General features: G+C 37.8%; 1 pseudogene; it reads left to right on the forward strand.

The window, feature by feature from the left end:
- The first annotated feature begins 1,318 nt into the window (after positions 1-1,318).
- The window catches only part of LOC123649090, a 168,982-nt pseudogene continuing 157,105 nt past the window's right edge, over positions 1,319-13,195 (forward strand).

Genomic DNA, 13,195 nt, shown 5'->3' on the forward strand with positions numbered 1-13,195 from the left:
CTTAATTCTTCTGTTTTGTAGAAAAGCAATTTCCCTCAACCAAGATAACCCCTCTAATTATGCATACCGCTCTTTCTCTAAATTTTCCTGAACCATCTATATCTGCTTCTTTAACTTTCTCATCAAACTGATTTATGAACCTGCCATGAGGTGACACTCACCCCACAATTATCTTGCCCAGGACTCCCCTCACTCTCTACAATCCTTTGTCAAGTTGGGAGAATCTGTCTCCACCATGCTTCTTACAGCTGTCTTCTCTTCCCACTCCTGTGTGTCATCATCCCGGCTCAGTTCGCCATTATTTCTCATCCAGGTTTCTTCAAATCTTGGTCTCATTACTGTTGTATCTGCCATCCTACATACTGCTCCAGATTAAACAAAAGTCTATCTTTTATCATAGCATTCTACTAAAATTCTTTCAGACTTCCTATTTCATTCCCATTCAAATGAAACACATTCTCTTTATCTTCATATTCTGTACTGAACTACAGGCTGTTCTGTGACCAAGCCTACTGTCTTGCTTCTAGATCTTTGCTCATCTCACATGTTTTTACCTTTACTTTTGAGTTCCTTTTGCCCCTTATTCCTGTAATGTTCTTCTTATCTACCCTTGAGAATCAATCAGAAATTTTAGAACTGTTAAGAGTCTTAGAGACCATTTATTGTAACTTCCTTATTTCATATGTGAGGAAACAGGACCAAGGAGATTAAGATCTGGGAGTAGAGCTGAAAAGGAAGAGAGACTCCTGACTGACTCCAGGGGCTGTGTCTATATCCTACCTTATGCTACAACTCACCCTTTAAGGATGATGTCAAATACTTCCCTTTTCATGGAATCCTTGTTCATCTATGAAATTCAATACAAGCTATGTCTCTTTCAACTCTTTTTCACTACCCTCTTCCCTGTGCACCTGCTCCTCCGCTTGTAGTTCTCCTATGAGAACACTCTTCCCATGTTGTGTTATACTTGTTTGTGTTCTTGTGCCCTTTACTACTTTTAAAGCATGTTGAGCTCACAGCCTGCATCTTGCTCATCCTTTAACTCCATAAAGGCCTTCATAAATACTCATGATGTTAAATTCTATTACATTTTATTCTTTTCCAAGAATTTTCATTTGAAATAACTCAGCCACATTTCACACCAGCTTTATGAGGTCACCAAGTATATTATTCAGTTTTCTTTCTTAGTAACAATCAACAGAAACTGACTTTGGCTGAATTAGGCAAAAAGGAAATGAAAAACTATTGGATTGTTCCCATAATTTGGGGGAAGACTCAGGGTCTGAGAAGACCGAGCATAAGAATCAAAAAAGTGAACATGAACCCAAAGTGGAGACTACGAGAAACAAAGGCCCTGCTTGGTAATGGTCTGGTGAGGACAGCACTGCAGGCACTGTGGGACATGGGTTCCTACAGGGGACACTCCCACTTTGGGCAGCACCCGGTATGTGTCAGCAGCCCTGAGGCCACTGTCTCTGCTGCTCTTGGACTTGGGCTGCCACTGCAGCTACTGACCAAATGAATTCTTTTGTGTCACTGTGATTTCAAAGGTCCAGACAAGATCGGATTATCCAAGCTTAAGTCACAGGCCTTTGCTGTGGCTGCCAAGGACATGGAGGAAGTAAGCAGTGAGCGTCTGGCCTTTTTGGCCTCTTAGTATTGATTGACTTCCCTTACTACTAAGAATCATACCCTGGGGATTTCTTACCTTGAGGTAAGAGGCCTACATTCAAGGGATCCAAACACAACCACTTCTCATTACAGCAGGGTATTAATATTACCATTTTGTATTTGAGAAAACGGAGACATTGCAGGGGTTAGTGATTTTTTTCAAGTTTATATAATTAAGGACAAATTAGAATAAAAAATTAGATTAAATAAAATTAAATTAAATGAATTAGAATTCAAGTCATCTACTACTTTAGAACTGGTCTGTCTCTTGCTTTCTCTTATATCCCGAAATATGCCAGTTTTTACTTTCAAAAACATTTGGCAAATCCTTCCTACTCTTTTCATATAGAGCAAAAGTGTGACTGAACATTGCAGAGAGGAGAAGTATTCCTTGGTAGTCTTGTCTTCCAACAGGCGTTGGTGGTGGGGATTACAGTATGCACAGGATTGGGAACTCAGTCTACACAGTTGTGGAAAACCTTCTTGTTAAGGAGTCATAAATGCAGGAGGGAGGCGAGGGAAGGCCAGGTCATTGTGGCCATAGAGACCTGGCCTGAGCCAGCGATAAACACTCGGTGTGGCCTGAGGTTAAGCACAAAAGCCTTGCCTTGGCACCCTTTAAAATAGTTTGGTTTTGCCAAATGTTTGGCAGGGCCACTTGTTAAGATCTTTTTGAAGCCAGTGATCCTGGGGCATTAATATTCTTGGATTTTCCACCTGTAAGTTTTCAAACAAAACTCAGAATGAAATAAAATTTAAACACTGTTTAAACAAGAGACCACCACTCAGCTCAACCCAGAAAAACTAAACAAAGAACAAATAAGGGAAAAAAATCTTCTCTTACAGGAATTTAAGTTAATTTTTTAAAAATTTTATGGGATAATTTCTGTAGGTGTCTTACAACTGTCCTATTTTTGACTCTTATTAATAGGCTTTCACTGAAGTACCCACAGTGTCTTTGGAAGATACAAAGTAATATTTAACAAAAGCTTTCTGAAGCAGAATGTTCGCTCTCCTTTCTACTTCTAACAGGAATGAAATTCTGTAAAGCAGAGTAATCTCATGGATAAAACTTAAATTAAAAAAGAAAATCTAATTTTAATATGAGACTAATAGTGTACTACTTTCTAGAGAGGAAAAAAGAAAACCCTTATTGTAATAGCTTCAGAACAGAATTATAAAGCCATAACATGGAGAAACAATTGTAGCTTTTTTTTCAGGTATTATTGTTTAAGATTAATCCATTCATAAGAATCATTTCATTAGTAAATCACTGAAAATTTCTCTAAAATATTGTTTTCTTTTTCATTTATGAATTCATCTTTAGGCCCTATTTTCCATTAACTTTCCACTTCCAAGCTAGAAAGATGCTTGCCTTGTTCATGCCAGTGACCTATCTAAGGTCTCAAGCAAAGCTCCCACATTGCTTCAACAAGGCTTAGCCCTGTTACCTTTTGGAAGTTGCCCCAAATTCCAGTTCCCCATGCACTGCTTTCCTGTCTAGACTTCAGCATATAACTTTTTCCATCTAGCATAGGTGGTCATTCGGCTATTGCTAGAAATCTCCCAGATTTCTTCCAATGGCAGAAAGCTTGCTACTCCAGGTGGAAGCCAAGCACATCCCTGAGAAGCTGTAATTATTAGAAAGCCCATCCTTCTATAAAGCCAAACACTGCCTCCTTGTTATTTCCATCTATTCTCTTCTCTAGCATGACACGGATTCTATCAGCTCCCTCTTCCACATGACAGCTCTTCAGGTATTTGAGGTCAGAAATCAAGTCCCCACCATGTTATCTTTTCTGCAGGCTAAATATTACTGCTTCGCTCAACTGTTCATTGAGACATGTTTCTCAGAACCCTTGCCATTTTGTGTGCTCTGTTTTTTTCAGTGTCTCCTTTAAAACATGGCACCAAGACCTAAGCACTATAGATTTGAACCTAGGTCACACAGATGCAGTGACTGGGTGCTTCTACGCTAGATACTCCTGTCTGTCAACACTGTGCCTCCATTATTTATGGCGCAAAGATCTATCAACATGAAATAAGCTCCATTATCCTGTTAAAGATATTTTGAGAAAGCAGAAGGAAGAACAAAAATTGTGAACTTTATTGAGGTAATTTCTGTATGTCTTTAAAGAGTTTTCAAATTTGTATTAGTTTAAACTTAATGCACCCACAGTTTCTGTGACTTAGATAAGAAGTTCATCATGAACGCTATTTTTTGGAAGAAAAAGATAATTTTTTACTTTGCTTTCAATTGTTTTCTCTGATGTTTTCTAGCTTTGCACAAGAAAATCAGTATATAGTATTGATGAGATCGGTAACTATTTCTTACATGCCTATTGTGCATGATTTTAGGCTTAGAGATAGTGATTAAAACCTTGTTCCTACCTTTAAGAATTTGACTATCAAATTGGATAGACAAGGCCAATAAAATACTATGTTGAACTAGAAGGGAAGTAAGACTAATATATAATCAGATAATGGATGTTGCTAGGTAAGGACTGACTGCTCAGGCAAAAAAAAAAAGAAGGTAGGAAATAGGAAGGTTTAATGGGAAAAGTAGGTTTGAGTTGGAAATTGAAGGATTAATTTGGATAATAGAAGAAAGAGAGAGCCTACAGGTCAAGAGAATACATGAGAAAAAGTTCAGAGGTGTGGTTAAACCTGTACCTTAGTAGTAGGATCATGGAAAAAAATAGGCTACTGAATGATATAAAGAAATGTATTGATGAATAGGTGGAGGTTGCTCAGGTTAGAGTGTCATAAAAAAAACAAAAAACCAAAAAAGTACTGAGATTTAAAAACTAAACAAGAGGTGGCCATTAGAGATTTTGAGAGCGATTGATAATGAAAGTGGTATTTTAGGAAGGTTAATATGGCAGCTAGCTCTCTGTAGGGTGAATGAGAATGTATACTTAGGAAGTCACTGCAGTGGGATGACTGAGTGGAATGAGTAGTGTTGCTGCAGAAATAAGGAGAAAAAGGAAAGGCTAGGACTTTTGGAAATAAAAATGTACATAGTAAGTAATTTGAAGAAAACAGCTGTTGAATACTTACTACCTGCAAAGGACTGTGCTAAGAGTGGACAGAAGCGTAGGGAGTGAAGAAGAAAGAATCAAAGACAGCTCTACAGTTTCTTACTAGAAGAGTAGAAAACTGATTTCATGAGAACCAGTAGAACTATCAGGGCTCTCATATGCAGAAATCATGGGTCCAAATAACTGGAACTTAATATGACCTAAGCAAAAGAAATTTGCCCCCAATATTTTTTACAACAAGCATACATTAATATAAATGTGTACATACCCACATCTACCATATTGTCTTCAAAGGAAGGAAGGCTATAATTTTATACACAAGGCTGTTAAGTCTCTTTGATCTATTCCGGGTATAAAACTATTATGCTCAAAGATATTCATACTGGGCTCTGGTTATGGAGTATAGTTGTAATGTCTCAAACTTCAGTGAGCATTTATCTTCCAGCTCTTTGCGCTATTATTTTAGACTTTGGAATAATATAATTATAATATTTTAAAATATATACCTTGCTACTTAAATTATACAAATAACCTTCTTCTTTTAATTATGTAGCAAAACAAATATTTTTTGGCACATTCATACTTATTCTTCCTAATGCCTCGAAATTCCTGCATGTTGATGTCTGTCTGGCTGTGTATTTGAGTACAGCTTTACACTGTGGGTGGATGGTTTTTGTAAAAGCTATATGCAGTTAAGCTATATGGGTCTTAACTGAGGAAAAATAATACATCATTGGGTTCTGTGTTTTATCTAGAAACATATTTCTTTTATAGGCATGCTGATAGAGGTATGTGATATAACAGGAAGATTACCTTTTAACCTTAATCCATGGTGAGATATTTGACTCTAGCTACTTACTGTTTGTGTTCCCCAAAGCATGAAGCTCACAATACTCACAATGGTATGATGTTCCCAGACGTGCTACTGTGGGTGATTCAAAATGATGTCTTAGGTGCTGGATCTGCCATGCTGGCTCCTGTAGAGCTATTAAAGGAATAATGGAAATATGTACATATATGTATACTTCTATATGCAATAGAAGTATAGAAAAGTTTATGAAAGACTTCTTACTTTGAGCTAGTATTACTATGATGTCTTCTGGGAATTTATGTGACCGAAAGTACTGGTGTATTATAACTATAAATATCAATATATTTCACAAGTGTTCTGGATAATATTAGATAGGGGAAAACCAGGCTATTAAAAGAACTAATTAATAGCTCCAAATGAAAGTTGATTCTAAATATGGTGTCTTTCTTGGAGTATGTTGCATATCCTAATATTGGTGATGTGAATAAAGAAAAATAAGCTGGAACATCAGAGTTCCTTTTACTCCAATGTAACACAATCATTTTCTTTTCCAATGTCACTGAAAGGACAGATTTTAGTAATATTAAAAATATCTGTCTCTCAGCAATTGTATAAGAAGTGGTGGCTCTGATTTACATAAAGTTCTTACAATCTAGCAATAAACATCAGGCAATCCATTAGGTATATCAAATATGGCATTTCACTTTGCTGATGGCATTAACATAAGTGGCTCAGTAACTGTCTTACGTTACACGTCTAATGCTAATCAGTGGGAGCAAGGATTCTGAGCTCTGTGCTTATCCTTCATTAGGCTGACTTCAATTACAGGCAGTGCCCAGGAAACACTGACTTTATGAGACACAGAATCTATCATGATACAGCTTCTTCGGGGTGGAAGGGGCAGAGTGGTAACCAGAGTCCATCATAGAGGCATAGAGACACATAGGGTAACAGGGTGACTTGTCCTTCTCAAGGAAATGAGAAGTAATATTTCTTTTCTGGGGGGGTGGGGTGAGGCAGCATCTTCTCTCCTTACTATAGGAAGATAGGAAAGAACATTGAAGTCAAGACAGACGGTATCTGGTTCATAAGACAGTATCTGATTCACAGCAAGTACATAGTGAAGGTTTGTCGAATGAATATTGCATAAATGTCTTAGATGTTTAAGTCATAGAGCTAAACAAATGAACAAACAAAAGACCCTGTCCTAAGAAGCTCATCACTTCACTGGGGAGAATGGTAAACCAACAGTGTAAAAAACAATGTGGTGAATATGCTAACAGGGTTATGCACTGGGTGCAACGGCAGAAGGGTAAAGGGAAATCTCATCCCTGCCTTTGGGAGAGCTGGGTAAGAAGTTTTCATAGTGAAAATGAAAACTCAACCAAGCCTTAAGGAAGGGATTTACATAAATTCATCAAATAGGTTGGAAGGGCATCTCCTCGCTGAACCTGACCGATTCAGCTGCTGGAGCTCAGCTTGGCACCTGCCCTGCTGAGCCTCTAATCAGAAATACCTTACGGCATGTTCTTTGTCTCCACTTGGATCAATACAACTAGTGCCCTCTCTCTCTGTCTTTCTCATGTACTCACGTTCTGTTTTAAGCTTTGTTTACTCAATTATTTTTTTGCTTAGCTCTGCTCGTGTTCTTTCTAGCCTAATCATTTGCTCTGAGCCATTTTTGACAATGGATTTCTTTTTACTTCTTCAGTTTTAAGAATATGAACTTAATGATTTTGTAATTGTCACTGTCAGAAAACCCCATGGTGACAAGTGCATTGTGATTTAATAAAATATTATAATATTTAGGAAGAAATGTATTCCACTGAGTTAGAAACATTTGTCTATGCATTCAAAACAATAGGTGCATATTTCTATACTCTGACAGAGTGAAATTATTGAGATATTCCTTCGTGGAGAGCCAACTGTGAATTCTTTCTTTTAGAATTCCTTTTTCTTACCTCACAATTTGGAGTGCTATTGAAACACCTTTGGTAAGTGACTCCTCTGTGTTACACACTGTTCTGGGTGCAAAAAAGATAAAGTTATTTAACTGACCCACACTTTTGCTTCTTACACTAGCTCGGTGGTTTTCAACCAGGGATGATTTTGGTCCCCAAAGGACATTTGATAATGTTTGGAGACATTTTTTTGGTCCTCACAATTGGCGGAGGAGGGGTGCTACTGGTATCCAGAGGGTAGAGGCCAGGGGTGCTGCTGAACACCCTACAATGCACAGGATATCTCCTAAATGGCAATACTGGCACAGTTAAGAAACTCTACTCTGGCTGTGTATAGAGGATGCTGCTAGTGCTTTGTTCACATTGCCAAGGTGCACCAATCTCCCAGCTGTTGTACTCAACAGCAGCTGATGCATACATGCACCTTCTCCTTTCTCAGAGAATTGCCCTTGTCCAGCCAGGAGCCACCTCAATAAAGAGGCTAAGACTTCCCTCTACCTAGCCACGATCAGACCAATGCCAATGACTTAAAAGGCCAGCTCCTTGCCTCAAGATGGGAACAATTCTGTGGAGTAATTCACACTTTACAGTTTTCCTGAGCAATCACACTGAAGCTGGTCTGTAGCTGACTACATTCTTGCTTCACTTTTCCCCCTGTGCTAGCCTGCTTCTGTCATTCCCAATTTCCTGAGCTCCTCCTCAGTAAATCACTTCAACAAGAATGCCTATCTTGAGCTCTGCTTCCTTGGATCCCAGACTAATACAACTTGATTTGAATAAAATCAAAAGCTAAAGCGTAGCTACCAAGCTCTCAGCTTTCTTTGTAGTTTGGTGGTGGTTTGTTGACCTTGATAGTAACCTGAATTTCTTCAGGTCTATCTGATAAAGGGTAAAAGTTAGATTATATTTGCATTGAGACACTATTGTGTCTGCATCAATTGCTCTCTCATGGACCTGTTCTCATCTCCTGGAAAACCGGGAAAGGATCCTATTAAAATTTATTCCCAAATATTCTGAGAATCTTTGCCATATAATCATTATCTTTGCAAAAGGATCTCTTTTTTTGTTGTTTTTCTTGCATAATTGTTCTTGCTAGAACTTCAAGTACTACAGTGAATAGAAATGGCAAGAGTGGACATCCTTGTCTTCTTCGTGATCTTAGAGGAAAAGCTTCTAGCATTTTGCCATTTAGTATGATGTTTGATGTGGATCCATTATATATGGGCTTTATTATGCTGAGGTATGTTCCTTCTACACATAATTTTTTGAGAGCTTTTATCATGGAAGAATGTTGAATTTTATCAAATGCTTTTTCTGTATCCATTGACATGATCATGTTTTCTATTCTTCATTCTGTTAATGTCATGTATCACATTTATGGATTTGTGTTATGTTGAAACATCCTTGCATCTCAGGGAAAAATACCAATTGATCATCATGTACAATCCTTTTAATGTGCTGTCAAATTGGTTTGCTATGATTTTGTTAAGGATTTTTGCATCTATGTTCATCAGGGATATTTGCCTGTAATTTTTTTTCTTATACTGTCAATTTCTTGTCTGGCTTTGGTATCAGGGTAATTCTGCCTTTGTAAAATGAGTTTGGAAGTGTTCCCTCTTCTTCAATTTTTTAGAAGAGTTTGAAAAGGCATGACATTAGCTCTTCTTTAATTGTTTGGTAGAATTCACCAATGAAGCCATGAGGTTCTGGGCTTTTCTTTGTTTGGAAGTTTTTGATTATTCATTCAGTGTTCTTGTTATTGGTCTGTTCAGATTTTCTATTTCTTCATGATTCAGTCTTGGAAGGTCGTATGTTTTAAGGAATTTATCCATTTCTTCTAGGTTATCCAATTTGTTGATGTATAGTTGTTCATAGTAATCTATTATGATCCTTCGTATTCTGTGATGTTGGTTGTAATATCTCCTCTTTCACTTGTAAGTACTGCTTCCATTGCCTTCCCCCTTCCATTGTTAAAGACTTTACCAATATATCATTTAGTTCACGTAAGACCCACACTGCCCATGCTGGAAAGTTACGTAGATGTATGTGTGTGTCTGTGTGTTCACATCTAACTCATCTAAACTCTTCCAAAGAAAGGCTTTCGTGTGTCTATGCTGGTCTGTTTGTTCCAAGAAAGTGCCTGGCATTTAGCAGATACTCAATATTAATATTTGCCAAATTAAATAATTATTAATATGTTCAGTTTTATTACCAAATTCTTTTTTATTGACTTCACAATGTCCTGAATTAATAGAAAGGAAAAAATAAACAAAATGAAACCCTACTGGTGTTGTTAGTGAGAAATATCAATATACTCTCTTCACCACACACAACAGCTAAATCCCAATATTATGGGAAGACAAACAGCATCCCTAAGAGAACAGAGCTAAAATAGAGCCTGTTCCTCTTTGTTACATGGATTGCAGGGAGTTTCAGCATCTCTTTTCAGAGGGAGAAGGGTGAGGGGGAAGAAGTACATGGGTGCATGGCACATAAGGGAGCGTATAATGCGTAGGAAAGGCTGCCCCATGAGACAGGGACCAATTAGAGCCCTCTCCTCCGTTCTATCTTTGGACCATTCATCTGGGCAAAGAGTAACAGTTTCTCAGAAATATATTCTATTAGAGGGATTGGAAACGTTTTGCATCCTTTCAGGAGCTAAAAGCCCACCCACCTTCTCCTGACTCCCCAACTTACCCTCCACACACACGCAGGGCTGGAACACCCCCAAGGAAGTTGATGTTATCTCAGTGCCTTATGAAAAAATTACGCTCTGAATTTCTTTTGGAGAAGGAAGGAATAAATATTCAGAGTAGGGAAACTACGTCTCAGGGCCATTTTCATGGGAACTACGCTTTTGAACAGAGAGAACTTACATTAATGTCGTACAGATCGTAAAGGCAAAACATAAGTTCCTCTCTTCCCTATTGTTTATCTTTCTGTTCCTAGAACCTAGAATAGTGTCAGATGCATAGTTGATGCTCAGAAGTTTTTTTCAATAATAAATAATAATGAATTTCACTCTATAGTTCCCACTCAGGTGCCTGAGTGACAGTGGGGACAGGTGTTGGGTACATCAGGATTAATGTTTCTCATGTAAAATCACCAGCAAATGATGAAAAGCAATGTCATGTGCCTGAGAGATAACCCTAAAAATGACAAGTTACATATAAATGTTAGCATTTTGCTGTAGAGGTGATGCTTACAATGAAAATAATGTATTTTCCCTATGTTTTCTTTGGGGGAAAATCTTCCCACTTAGCTTTACTGTAAAGACTGAACTGGTTCAGTTGTTACTTCCAGATAGGAAAAGGTTAAACTTGCTTCCGTCTAAGTTTTTCTGTGTCAGCTTTCCTTTTATCTCCACTGTAAGAGTTACTGCCTATAAACAGCTGGGGTCCTGCCCAAGTCTTCAGTTCAATGATTCATACCAACTCTCATAGTAAGAGGAGGGTTTGGAACTGATTTTGTAATCAACCCCTTTTCTTTGCTAAGCATGGCTGGCAGATAAAACAGAGTGCTTAGAAAAGAGGACAGTGGAAACTTTTGCTCCCTGCTCTCTTCTTTCAGAGAGAATAGAAAGAAAAAAATATTACAAGTCTATTTTTTTAAAACATATTTTTAGAGCCCCTTACAGAAGAGATGAGTTTATTTTATTTTATTTTTAAAATTTCTTTCTGTAATCTATCCACTGATAAAAAGCAGAGCTCAGGATAAGATATTGAGAGTTTCCAGATTTGGAAAGTCTAGATGAATCAAGATTTTAAAAAGGGGCAATTAATGTACTTGTTACTGTATATTTTTTCCATTTGACATTTCCGTCCTCACCTGTTTTCATGTTTCCTGAAGGTAATGAAACATGATAAAATCTCAATTTTACTATCATCACTAAAGTCCAAGGTAGTTCTACAGATAAATTTTTTTGGGAAAAGTAGAGTCTGGATTTTTTGATAATTCTGACTTTCTTTAGGGTGTATGCCAAGGAGCCACAAAATTGACTTTTAATCTCAAATTTGAGTTTAAATTCTAGGTGCTGGATGATTCCCACATACTTTGGATATTATATATATATTTTTTCTTCTGAGTTCCCAGGGACTAAAGGATGAGTACACAAAGAGAATGACTTAAGCTATTTTATATTATTATGTGTTGTCTTTCTTTTTTCCAACATAATCTATTTTTACATATTCATATCTATTTCTATATCCTTCATTTTATTGTTCCATTATCATCTATGCATATGAAATACCCTACTAAGGTGATTTCTGACTATCTTATGAATAACAAAAATTATTTAAAATATTCAATTTTCAAAAATAAATATTCAGTCCTTTTAAGTTTCGCTTTTGTCTCTAGCTAGCCCAAACTTTCAAAGGCCTTTGGATAAAACCAACCTTAGTGCTCTGTCATATCCATGACAGCTTAGCTCTCTCTGACACGTGCTGCAACTTCCGCAGCAGCAGCAGCCTGCCAGTGCAGGGAAGGATTCAGTACTGCACAGTTCTAGAGGCAGGAGAATTATGTATATTGTGGATTTCTCTCTCTAGCACTTCAGTTAAAATTAAAGCTCCTAAAGGGATAGGGAGATTTCAGATTCAAGTTTATAAAGAGTCAAGTTGGATAGTAGAACCTAAGTGTAGTAAGTTAGATTTCAGCCCTGGATTTCAGTTCCAGAGTGGGAAATGGACAATTAAGAGGAAGCCCAGGCATATGGACTAGGTACACATGGGAGGGGTGTGTGTGTGTGTTTGTGTGTGTGTATGTTTCTGCGTGTGGTGGTGGCAAGGGAATGAATTGGAGAGGAAGGTTGCAAGTGAGAGACATGCATATATTTAGGCAGCAAGACTTAATTAATTACATCCTGTGGCTGTGCGTTGGTGTGCCTAAGCCTGTCGGAATGCAAACTGCTGTGGTGAAGACTGTCTCAGTATCTAAGCTGAGTAAAGCCTGAAAGTTCAATAAAGGTAATGCCTGCAGGCGAGAGGAGCTGGAGATGTTAGACAATAACTCGTCTATCTTGGAAGCAACCCAGGTAAGAACATACCACCTTGAAGTATGTGTCTCTGGATGCATACGGGAGTGCCTCTCCTCCACTTGTTATTGGTTTTAATATCCTTTAACCCACTCTACACAGTCATTTCATATAAAACTATGTGAATATTACAACTGTCCCAAGTGTGACAGAACATAAAACATGATACCACACAAAATAGAGAAAGCTACCTTCAGTTGTGTTTGTTTTGTGACAGTGTGAGCAGCATAGCATTTCATCAAAATAGAAGCTAAAAATCACTATATACATGTATGAGTACTATCTGGTAGAGATGTTTACTGTTACTGCATTGGCTTATGTTCTGCTAATTATAAAGATTCCTTTCTTTATTTTGGGTGGGAGATGTTGTTATTTATACTTTTTGATGCTACTGACCAGATCCAGTGTACTCCGAAGAAAACAGGGCTCTACTCTATGGCAGAGACTTCTAATTTCCACAAATTCCATTTTCTTTTCTTGGTCAGATAGAAAAAGCACATTTTACAGCATCCCTTGAAGTTAGGTTGGTGCTGTGTGACTGAGTTTGGCCAAGGGCTGTGGGAGGAGGTCATGTCCTTAACTTCCAGCCCTGGTAACAAGACCCCATATGAGACTCTCCCCACTTTCTCCCATGTGGGGATGTCAAAAAATGTAAAAAGCCTGGAACATTGAGCCCCAT

This window comes from Lemur catta, chromosome 13 (assembly GCF_020740605.2).
Source record: "Lemur catta isolate mLemCat1 chromosome 13, mLemCat1.pri, whole genome shotgun sequence".
Lineage (NCBI taxonomy): Eukaryota > Metazoa > Chordata > Mammalia > Primates > Lemuridae > Lemur > Lemur catta.